This window comes from Protopterus annectens, chromosome 12.part0 (assembly GCF_019279795.1).
Source record: "Protopterus annectens isolate FY-2018-M chromosome 12.part0, PAN1.0, whole genome shotgun sequence".
NCBI lineage: Eukaryota > Metazoa > Chordata > Ceratodontiformes > Protopteridae > Protopterus > Protopterus annectens.
The window spans coordinates 197,640,950-197,652,302 of record NC_056746.1 but is presented as its reverse complement, the minus strand read 5'-3'; the positions used below and the strand labels follow the sequence as shown (position 1 = coordinate 197,652,302).

The 11,353-nt window shown below is 36.6% G+C and overlaps 1 protein-coding gene across 1 annotated transcript in view; it reads left to right on the top strand.

Moving 5' to 3' along the window:
• TNRC6A (trinucleotide repeat containing adaptor 6A) overlaps window positions 1-11,353 on the top strand; it is a 3,393,689-nt gene that overhangs the window by 899 nt on the left and 3,381,437 nt on the right. The gene's annotated exons all lie outside the window — the stretch shown is intronic.

The following is an 11,353-nucleotide window of genomic DNA, read 5'->3' as shown; positions in this document are numbered from 1 at the left end:
CTGTTTCTTAGGCCTTGATATCAGCATAGCTTTTTCTAGTCATATCAAGTTGACCAACAATATTGTGCTTTAAATATGTTATTAACCATGCAACTAATGCATATGATGCTTATTAAATTTTGTAGTTTATATACCAAAGAAGTTTGTGAAAGATCTGTAATTGACAAAATCATAACTGTTAGTTTATCCAGTTATTTGTATATAGCTGCAATATTATCTCACTGGTGTTATGACAGACTAGTAACTTAGGTTTGAACTTTATATCAGCACTTGCTTAAATATTTATTTTCAAGGTAGTTTTATTTTCTTTTGCAAGGATACAAGCCAAGGTATTAGACAATCTATGTTAAATCTTTTGATTTCATTTCTTTGATGATATACTTGCTGTGAAAGTCATTTCTTCGTGTTTGCAAAACTATGGAAAATGGTATTTCCCTGTACTGTTCCACATTCACGATTACAACATTTTACCAACAAAATAAGTCAATAAGTTTACATTTTCAAAAACATTGCTGTGCAAAATTCATGAAAATATACTATGATTCACTTCACATTTATTAAATGAATAATTTATCGGTACATACCTGCAGACAGTGGGGCATATGTCCTTCAACAAGAATGCTATTATGTTTATAACATATTTAATGATATAGCTATTTTCTTTGTTTGCATATGCAATTATTTTAAAAGGCTTTGCAATGTCATGCACTAACCTGTTAGTTGATTAAGTTTCACTTCAGTTTGCAAGTTCTTTATGTCTATTGATTCTTCAAATTAGCTAAATGTATAAGTGATGAATTAGCCTACTATAGTTTTCTGCCCATTTGTTTATTTGGTGATGCATGCATTCAAAAACGCATTACCTAAATCATATTATTGACTTCAGTGTAAAAAGAGCAACTCCAAGAACACACACACACACACACACACACACACACACACACACACACACACATTACAATGAAATATTGAAAGTGCAATTAATCACGTGCAATGCAATGAGCTGATTGGATACATAAAGCTGTAACAGTGGGCAATATAATATAGTATAATATATAGCAGTTTTCATTCCTAATTTAATTTATGGAATTTCAATTGACTGTAATAGAACAAGTCTTTACAATGGGAGTCATAGTCATTAGCCTGATTTTTATTAAATCAATGGACAGGAAACTTGCTGTGATAACTCTGGATAGTTCAATGGTGAAAGAAGAGATAAGGTTCCCTCTAATCCATTTTAAATGACTTTCAAATGGGGACTTGAGCAAAATTGACAAATGTTACATCTGATTAAAATAATGTAGTAGATTAACCAAACTGGGAGCATTTCCAAGAACAGGTGGTGATTTGGGTTACAATGCATCTTCTGCAGGAAAGACCAGAATAAATTTCACACTTAAAGTCCAAGGAAATAGTGCCAGTTTCACTTTTAGATGATATTTACACTTTTGAATTATTTTCAAATTATTAGTAAAACTGTGCATATACATGTGTGTGTGCATATGTGTCAGTTCTTTAGAAATTAATGCTCAGTGTAAAGATTCCAATTTTAAGAGTCTTACAGTTTTTACGTATGTATGTCGATTTAAGAATAAATTGTTATAAACTGTACACATATGTAGAGGCAGTCTGCTATTTTTTGCAATATGCAATGGTTCCAGTAAACCAAATAAAATAATTTCAGGATGAAAGACAAGAGAGAGAGAAAGGGAGGGAAGTGTCATTATTTCAGTATCATGACTGTAATACATATTAGTGATACAGAATTTAACGTTTTATCTAGATAGATGTTCCATCCCTTCTGGTCATGATTTATTTATAACAAAAACAGTATGGGACACTTCAAATCTCAGCTCAAGTAATAAGAAATGTTTATGATGTTTCATCAAGTCGTTTGTTATCCTTCTAACCAATTCCTGCTGCTTAAGGGATGGAAGGGAGGAATGAACTCGTCAGTTCTTCCATCTTCATGATACATGTTAAGAAAAATGCCTCTTACCCTTTGAAATACACCAGTAAATGTAAATGACTGCTGTTCTTTAATGCTTTTACAGTACTTTTTTTTTTGTATTTGTCAGAGTGCATGGAGATATGGGAGCTAAATGAAAACAGAAGTGAAACAGAAAATACCATAGATAGGACTTGAACCAGGGTTGCCTCTCATGCTATTTATTGCACTATTAAGGAAACAGGAAACCCAAGACTTCCAAAAGTACACATATGTATGAGTGTGTGTGTGTGTGTGTGTGTGTGTGTGTGTGTGTGTGTGTGTGTGTGTGTGTGTGTGTGTGTGTGTGTGCGTGTGCGCGTGTGTGTGTGTGTGTGTGTGTGCGCGCGCGCGCGTGTGTGTGTGTGTGTGTGTGTGTGTGCACTTCCTTGTGCGAGTGTCTGATGTACATGCACATGCACACACTTGTATGTGTGTGCATAACAGTAGGCAGCATATAGTATAAAAATTCCCACAACCAGTATTACTTATGGAATTTCAATTTGCTTTTACAGACCAAACAGTAATATTATCAGTCTACACATATGCAGAAATTGTAGATATATATCTATATTTATTTGTCTATCCAGCCATTTAAGTAAGTTCACCATTTTGGGATACAAACTTCTGGCCTAGTATCCTCTCAGAGCCTGACAGCCATTCTCTCATACTGGAATGTAGCATCGAGATTTTTCTTAAATTTGCAGGAAGTTCTGTGTTACTTTATGACCAAATAAATGTATTTATTACAAGAGACATGGGTATCACTGGGTGATGACACTGTCATGTCTAGTACTGTTGTTAGTAATTATTTTAAGGTTAAACTTGTATATGCAGGTATTCATCTCCATTCATACTTTCTAAGAGTATTTTTTTGAAAAGCAGAGGGTCATTCAGAGCATGGAATATACAGCACATCTCTCCCAAGAGGAGGCAGTAAGGTACCAAAGACATGGATTGTTGTTGAAGCCTTTGTGAGTAACTCAGATTATTGAAGTCATCAGTATTGTTGGTAAGAGATCTTTGAACCTTTCCTAGTTAGAGCAGGATTGCTTAGGAGACTACAAAATGGAACATTATACTTCTTAAGTTGGTATCTTAGAGATGCATGGGAGAATTATGTCTTTTCCTGAGCAGCAGATTACACGCCAAGTATAATTTGAGTATGAAACGTGGTACTCCATAAGCCTTGAAGACAACTGTGGCAGCTCCTCTTTGTTCAACATGTCCAGGTATTTATAGGTTAACAGATTCAGTTGTCAAACTTTTGACTTGCTGGCTTTTAGGAAACGTGACTTCCAAAATTCCAACCAAAAGAAAGCAGTGTCTGTTCATAAATCTAAACTTTTATGACAAGGGTAATTTTTGCAGTCAAATTAGAAATTTCTTTTCATGTTTTTTATAATATTTATGCTGTGATTTCACCAAAGGGTCTTTTTTGAACGTACCTTTATATTTGTGTTTCTCAGCTAGGTATTCATGAATATAGTTATTAATAATAGTATACTGCTCTTTGGCTATCCTTTGGGGCAATTAGAACAGTAGTTCAGTCTGTTTCTCTAAGTATGTCATCATTTATTGCATCATCATTTCCAGTGCTAAAGCCTTAGAATGATAATTTATGAATAAGTTGGATTGTACTTTCAGGTTAAAGATGATGGACTCTGTTATTTGCAGAGGACATAGCTATGAGTGCAGTGCAGAAGGAGCCTAGCAACATGTCACAGTTGTGAGATCTGATATTCTAAGTCCTGCAGCTGTGAAAAAATCAACTCTGATTTCAACATTTTAGCAGCAAATTATGAAAGTCATTGCTACACTTTTAAAGTATCTTAACAAGGGTTCAAGTCCCCCTGCTGCTTATGATGTGGGAGGCTGCATCTCCACACTCCTTCTAACTATATATAGGGAAATACTCCAAGGAGTTTGCAATCTCACACTTAGTATATATCCACACATTCAGAATTATAGCCCTCAGAAATATAGCAGGGACCCAAGAAGGGATATATTTGCCAGTATGATATCTAAGATCTCATACTTGCTGATTGCATTTTGCATTATTTGAACTTTCTTTGATTGATATAATTATATTTTATGTTGAGCAATTTACACTGTCCCTCCTAATGACTGTGTTTTCTTTGATTTTCACATCTTGAGTTTAGTCAGAAAATACTTATCCTCTGTAGGGAACATAGAAGGTATACAAAAAGTTCCTTTAATATTATATTCAGTTCTACTAGTATTAATTATTGTCTCAGCAGTTTCCTTTCCAATCTGGAGTTATTTTCATGGATTCTAATTTTTAAGTGTTCTTTTATAAATACTGAGGCATGCCACATGTCCCATTAAATCTGCTAAAATGATATAACATTTGCCTGCAATTAATCATATGTATTTTAGTTCACCCAAGTTTCGGTAATGGCAAAAATTTTAACAATCTCCAAGCAGAGAAAGGTTTCTAAATACCATATTTTATAGTTGAGACTTCTGGAACTTAGTTAAGCCACTTTCACTTCTCAGTTTTTTTTTATTATGCATTTTTTACAGGATGGACTTGTCCTTCCCAGGGACAGAAGTGAAGTCCATCAGGTGCAAAGTACTCAGTCTTATTCTTGTCACTCCAGGATGACAAGCACTGTCACTGATACCATGTTGTTAACCACTGAGTGAATGCCCAGATGTTATCTTGATCACACAAGTGCCATAAAATTTAGTGGGAGGATTTTGCTAAGAAGACGTACTTTGCCTATACTTACTAGAATTCTCAGTAATCCCACCATATGCTATTGCACATCCAAGTGGGAAGACCTTCTTCGATTGTTCAGCCTAATGTGAACAATGATCATGTTATTGTTACTATTAATCTTTCTTTAAGTTAGTTGATAGGTGCCCAGTCTTTGGCCCAGACAGGTATGACAGTATCATAAACTCACTGAGAAGTCCAGTGAGGTGTGTGGCTCTTGTATACATAATGGAGTTAACCATCCATTAAGTTGTTCTTTGGAGTTGCTGAGTTCAGCATCTGCCTTCTGGCCTTTGTACTTTGTTACTACTGATCCTCCCCATTGCCTTGTTACTGTGACTGTGTTTGTATGACTTACTGTGGTCACTGGAAGGTCTGTGTAAAGTGTAATGTCTATTCATAAGGTTTGTAAGCAAATACTAGGCTAGCTGCCCTTGTGGATCATTTTAAGCGTAGGGAATTTCCCTTTCAAAGGTGAGAATCAAACCTTGTAGCTTGTGACTGCAAGGTAAACACCTTAGCCATTATGGCAACAGTTAACCCATAGGTAAGTCCTACTAGCTGCCCTTGCAGACCATTTTAAGCCTAACCAATTTCACCTTAAAGGTAAGAATCAAACCATGTACCTTGTGTCTTTGAGGTAAGCATCTTAACCATTATACCAGCTTCCCACCTATGTGGGCATTCTGTTATCTTTATCTGGATTTGTTAAACTCATGGCTTCTTGAGGGAAAGGTGTCATTTTTGGTTTATTTTTAAGAATCACTTAGTATTTAGTGATAGGTGTGTTAGTATGTATGCTCATAACATGGAGGTGCTACTGAACGTTTAACCTCTATATTTTGGAAATATTTGCACTTACTGATATTTGATGTCATGTCAAACATAGGTGTACTTTCTGAGGGCACAAGGCAGATTTAACACTGTCTGAGAGAATCAGCTTCTGTCAAGGCTTTGAAAGTTACCTGATGCAGTGCCTTTACACCTAATCTAAAGTAAGAGTGTTGCAATGTAAAATGTTAAGATTAACATGTACTGCTACCCAAAACCTAGCTTAACCATTATCAAATGGCTGCTAAAGCCTTAAGCTTTGTAATAAGGTATGTTTGTCATTTGATCACTAAGCCTTAGCTACAAGGGTTATATCCTGCACATGATATAACAGCCAGACAGCTTCCAGAGCTTAAGGACACCCTAAATGCTCCCAAACTATTGATAGCTCTAGCAGAGCTAAAGAAAAATCAATGGTTTGGGCTCAAGTTTTTCACACCTTTCCTGCTGCCAAAGAGCATTCCACTTGTGGGCTTTCAAGGATCAACGGTCGGCTAGCATTTCTCCAGTGCTAAGCAGATAAGTTCCCTTCATGGAAAAAACTTCCATATTAATAATTTTTGACAGAAACTTAACTTTTTACAGTGAAATAACTTATTTTTAAGCTGGGAAATTGTGTTTTGGTGGATTGTTACATGACTACCTTTTACTTTTGTACAAAAAAAGTTGTGAAAATTGAAAACTGCAATTTATTTTTATGTTTCTTATGAAAACTTTTGATAAATTACTTTTAGAGACTGGGGTAAGCATATGCTGAGCTTTTCATAGATTTTTTTTTTTTTTGGTAGAAAACACGACTTCTTTGTTACTTACCTCTTTTGCCAACTGTTGCTGCCAGTCATACCTGGGATTCAGGCTTCATTTTTCAGTGCCATCATGGAAAAATTTATCATTTCAGTGTTTTTTTCCTTCCTCCAGCCACAAAAACAAGAACATTTCCAGACAGCCTTTTCCCCTTCTGCAGGCTATACATCTGGCTGAGACACAGATGGGTGACTCTGATGTGGCCATTTTTTGTTCCTCATACCATTTATCTTCAGCCTTGGTTTCCTCAGTTGTAGTGCCTTCAGCCACCATAGACCAGTGATTAGACACATTCTTTGCAGCAGACTGGGTCACCTTAGTGGGCATGGGAGAACCATTCTTGTCAGTTTCTGAGGAAAGAGCAGAGAATGGATCAGTCTGCTTCTTTGCAAATTCTTGCCAAAAAGAAAGTAAAACATTAATATCCTGCTGTTTTAGTTACTTTAGACAGGAATGACTTATTATATTTATCTCAGACTTAATTCAGGCTCCCACCCCCTCTCATTCTTGTTTTACTGGTAACAGGGAAAATAATTCTTCATTTTCTGAAGATTCCAACAACACTGAAATGGAAAATGCTTTTGAGGGAAAAAAACTTTGGTTTTCTCTCCTCAGTTAATTGAAGAGGGTGTTTCTTCTAATAGTACCTTAGAAGAATTTTCTTTTTCTTAAACCATATCTAGGATGAGCCAATTGATTCAGTGGGAAGCTAATGATATTCCAGTATTGAGACCAAAAATTATATATACATATATATATATATATATATATATATATATATATATATATATAGGAATACATGCATTTGAGCGAAAGACCTTTCCTCGATCCGGCGTAATATCGACCAGAAATGTCGAATCTCCCCCTGCCGAACAGTCGGAATGTCGAACAGAACAGCAAATTTGACAATTCTGACCGCTCTACCACCAAAACAAGTGCTACCATGGGTCAAAAGGGGGGGTATTTTGCGTTTCAGTTACATTGTATTCACAATTATGCGAATTCACTGAATTGCAGTCGAGCATTTTCTGATTGGCCTTCTGCCGTTCTCTCAAATGCATGTATACCATATATATATATATATATATATATATATATATATCTATCTATATATATATATATATATATATATATAGGGTCTATATTATATCATCAAATGCTTAAAAATGCAAATGATGAATAATCAGCCCCCATGTAAGCGAAAGCTTGCAATCTCGAAAACTCAAAACAGGGAAAAAAATCGCTGTTCCAAAAAAAAAAATAAAAAATAAAGAAAAGAAATTGAAATAATACATATAGTGGGGGGCTTTGCCACCCACACCCAACCTACTTAAATAAACCAACTCCGAGATCGCACTACAGTGCCAAAAATGGCAAAGTAATGGAAACAGCCAAGCAAATTCTTTCCCTGAGAAAGAATACGGTTAAAAGCTGCTTCGCTATTTTGCCTTTTTGTTGTTTTAAGTTCGACCAAGACGTATTCGATAGAATGCATCTTCGGTCATCTTATAGGAACCCCACGTATATATGTATAAAGGTTCATAGGTGTGTACTAGGCTAACAACCTCAAGGGCCTTTTTAAGCCTATCCATGCATCCCAAATCTCTGACAAGCTCCACTACCCTTGATAAGTCTTAGCAGGGGCCTGGAAGATGAAACGTTTACAGGTTGCCTGTGCCCATTAGAGACAAAAGTGCCAAACCAGGCATGAATTTCCTGTTCCTTATTAAAATGTCCAAGTTATACTTGAATTGAGTTAGGGAGAAACTCTACTCCACATGGTTGGAGAACCTGCTCAAGACAAGGGGTCGTCTCTGGGATACATCCAGGATATGATTATGGATGATTTCTATAACTCACTCCTGTTCCTCCTGCACTTCCATCATTGGAGGATGTTTTTATTACATCTGTGGCATGCCTGATTGAAGCCCCTAAGAAGCCAGGTAGATTGTATAAGGTTCCTTAAACTTACACATATTTATTTTCCAGTCCCAGATCTGACCCAGCAGCCATTTTCTTGGAAAATGCTGCTACGGGTAAACATATGGTAAATGCTCATCCTTCTTTCCCTCTGCTAAGGATGGGAAAACCTTTGCTAGATTTGGGGGGGGGGTGTATTCTTCTGCCACACTCATTTTTACAATTCTTAACTGTCAAGCTCACATGTTAAAGCTTTTGATTGCACCATTTGAGAATACACGGAACATTATAGCCAGTCTTCACTCTTCTGAGGAAAAATCTTCTCAATGTTCTTATTGCTTCTGTATCTCAAGTGATTTGAAGTGTGCTTATGATTCGGCTGATGCCACTTCCACAGCTGCTGCTACTGAAATTGTTATGGAAAAGTCTGCATGATTACAGTCTCATGGAAAGCTACCTTTCACATCCTGAGGATGTTAAGGAAATTTTCAATTCTCCTTTTAATAGGGAGGCTGTTTTTGGAACATCTGTTGCTGAGGCACTTAAATGGTGCATTGAGAGAGGGAAACTGATTCATAGGATGACTGATTTTTCAGCCTTCCTCCTCCAAAATTGTTAAAGGTTTCACACCTGCCTTGGCATCTTTTTATAAAAAGCAAAATAAGCAGACCTTGCAGATGTCTGGCAGGCAGACATTCAGAAAACAATGGCAAGAAGTCTCCAAAAGTAGGGGGGGGGCCACCAAGAAAGTCCAATAATGATTATGTACAACCACCCCCAGCTTGGCAATCCATATCTTCACCTATTTCTGTATATCCATTTCTCTTCATCATCTGCTGGTTCTAAGGCTTATGGAACTGTTCCTACGTCTCTCTCTCTCTCTCTCTCTTTCTCTTTTGCAGAGAATTTTTTTTTATTCTAGGATGTTTCTGCTATCAAAGAAAAAACTTAATGGATACCAATCATGAATGTTTCCTTTCTCTATAAGTTTGTGGAAGTTCCAGTTTTCAAAAGGCTATCCATTCACATCCTGTTACATCTTATTTTCCGATTCAGTTTTTTGGTAACCTTAGATTTAAAAGATGTTTATCATCCCAGTTCTATAGCCACAGTTTTCAAACATTTTCTTTGTAAGTTTTCCTATGTCTGGATTACACTTTCAGTTCTCTGCAGCACCCTTTGTGTTATCCAAGGTATTTACTTTATTCCTTACTTTAGAAACTGATTATCTTTGCAGTGTCTGCTTCAAAGTGCCATGAATCTCTCACTTGGGTAAAAGATCTCTTTCTCAGCCTGTGTTTACAGGAAGATATTCAAAAATCTTGTTTTATTCTAACACACAGAGTGGCATTCTGAGGGTATCTTGTGGGCAAGTGCATTAAAAGAGCTTTTCGCTATGCGATAAAGTAGAGGTATTTCTAAACATATTCCTAAGTTTTTCTACCCAGTCTAACAGATTGGCATAGGAATTTCTCAGGGTATTAGGATTGACAGTATCATTAATTCTCATGAATCCTCTAGCCAGACTCCACATTAAAAAAAAATCAATGGTACATAAAATCTGTATCATCCCAACATCACCCCCCCCCCGACTTTTTAAATTCCAGTTTTGGAATTTGTGAACATGGAACTGTTTTGCTAGAGACACTGCTTTTATCTGAATCCATGTCTCCTATTTTACCTTCCAACTCCACTATAGACTATAACAACAGATGCTCCAGACTTTGCTTGGGGGACTGTCTATCGAATATGTCTTGGTCGAACTTAAAACAACAAAAAGGCAAAATAACGAAGCAGCTTGTAACCGTATTCTTTCTCAGGGAAAGAATTCGCTTGGCTGTTTCCGTTACTTTGTGTAAGTGTAGGGCATTTGGAATAAAAAAGGCAGGTCAAAACACTTAAAACATCAAAAAGATGACAGTAATAAATGCATTAGACTCTTTCAATAATCTCTGCTCCTTCTGGACCTCTACAAGTGATCATAGATTACACTACAGTGATGTGGTGTATAAATAGTTGGGGGGGGGGGTCCAGATCTTACCCTCAGTGCATAATAAACATTGGTCACCTGGGATGTAACAATTCTACACAGTCTCATTCTACAGGGTTTTTATGTTCAGTCAGAGAAAAAGACTTTGTGTTAGACAAGTTGAGCAGCATCAAGACAGGCCCTCATGAACGGAAATTGAATCAGAGGGTCTTCCAAGACTTGATCCATCTCTGTGGAACACCTGTTTGCCACCATTCGCAACAACCAACCGGCACACTTTTGCTCCAGGATAACTTGTGAGTAGTCTGGGAAACAGATGCATTTTCTTTTTCTTGAATGGAAATGCTCTTGCTTTCTTTTTCACCCTTTCCACTGGTATCCAGAAGCATTCTGAAGATTCCAGAGGACACTAAGAATTTTGTGGTGACTACCTTCTGGCCCAAGGGCAATTGCCACAATTTTCCCAGACTGGACTTACACACACAAGACAGGGGTTGTTTGATACTCCCCAGTTTGAAACATTTCCTACAGACTGTCTGGATGATAGTATCTTTATACCTTTTAGGCACCATTTTTCTGAGGATGTGCAGAAGGATTTACAGGAGACAAATAAATCTTTCTTGTATAAAATCAAATATATTAGCTTATGCAAATATTTTCTAGTCAGTGCCACATTAAGAACTAAGACCATTTTAAAGCTAACATTTTCTGGTTCTAAAATATTTGAGTGAGGCTTTTATCATCTGGCCTTTTTTATTCCATTGTCAATGTTCATCTGTGAGCCATTTCAGCATGTCTGCCCATGAATCCACCTCTTTCAACAAATTTTCATTATAGCTATTTTTGAAAGGGGTTTGTGCATATTTGTCCTCCTATAAAACAGGTGGCTTCTCTTGTGCTCTTAATTTTGTTTTGAAAATATTATTTACTGTTCCATTTCAACCAGTTCTTCAAGGTAGATGTGAGGTTCTTACCATGGAAGACAGCATTACTGATTGCTCTGGCTTCTGCAAGAAGAGCATCTGAGTTGCAATTTCTATGGTTGGTCATCCTCATCTAATTTTCTGCAAAGATAAGG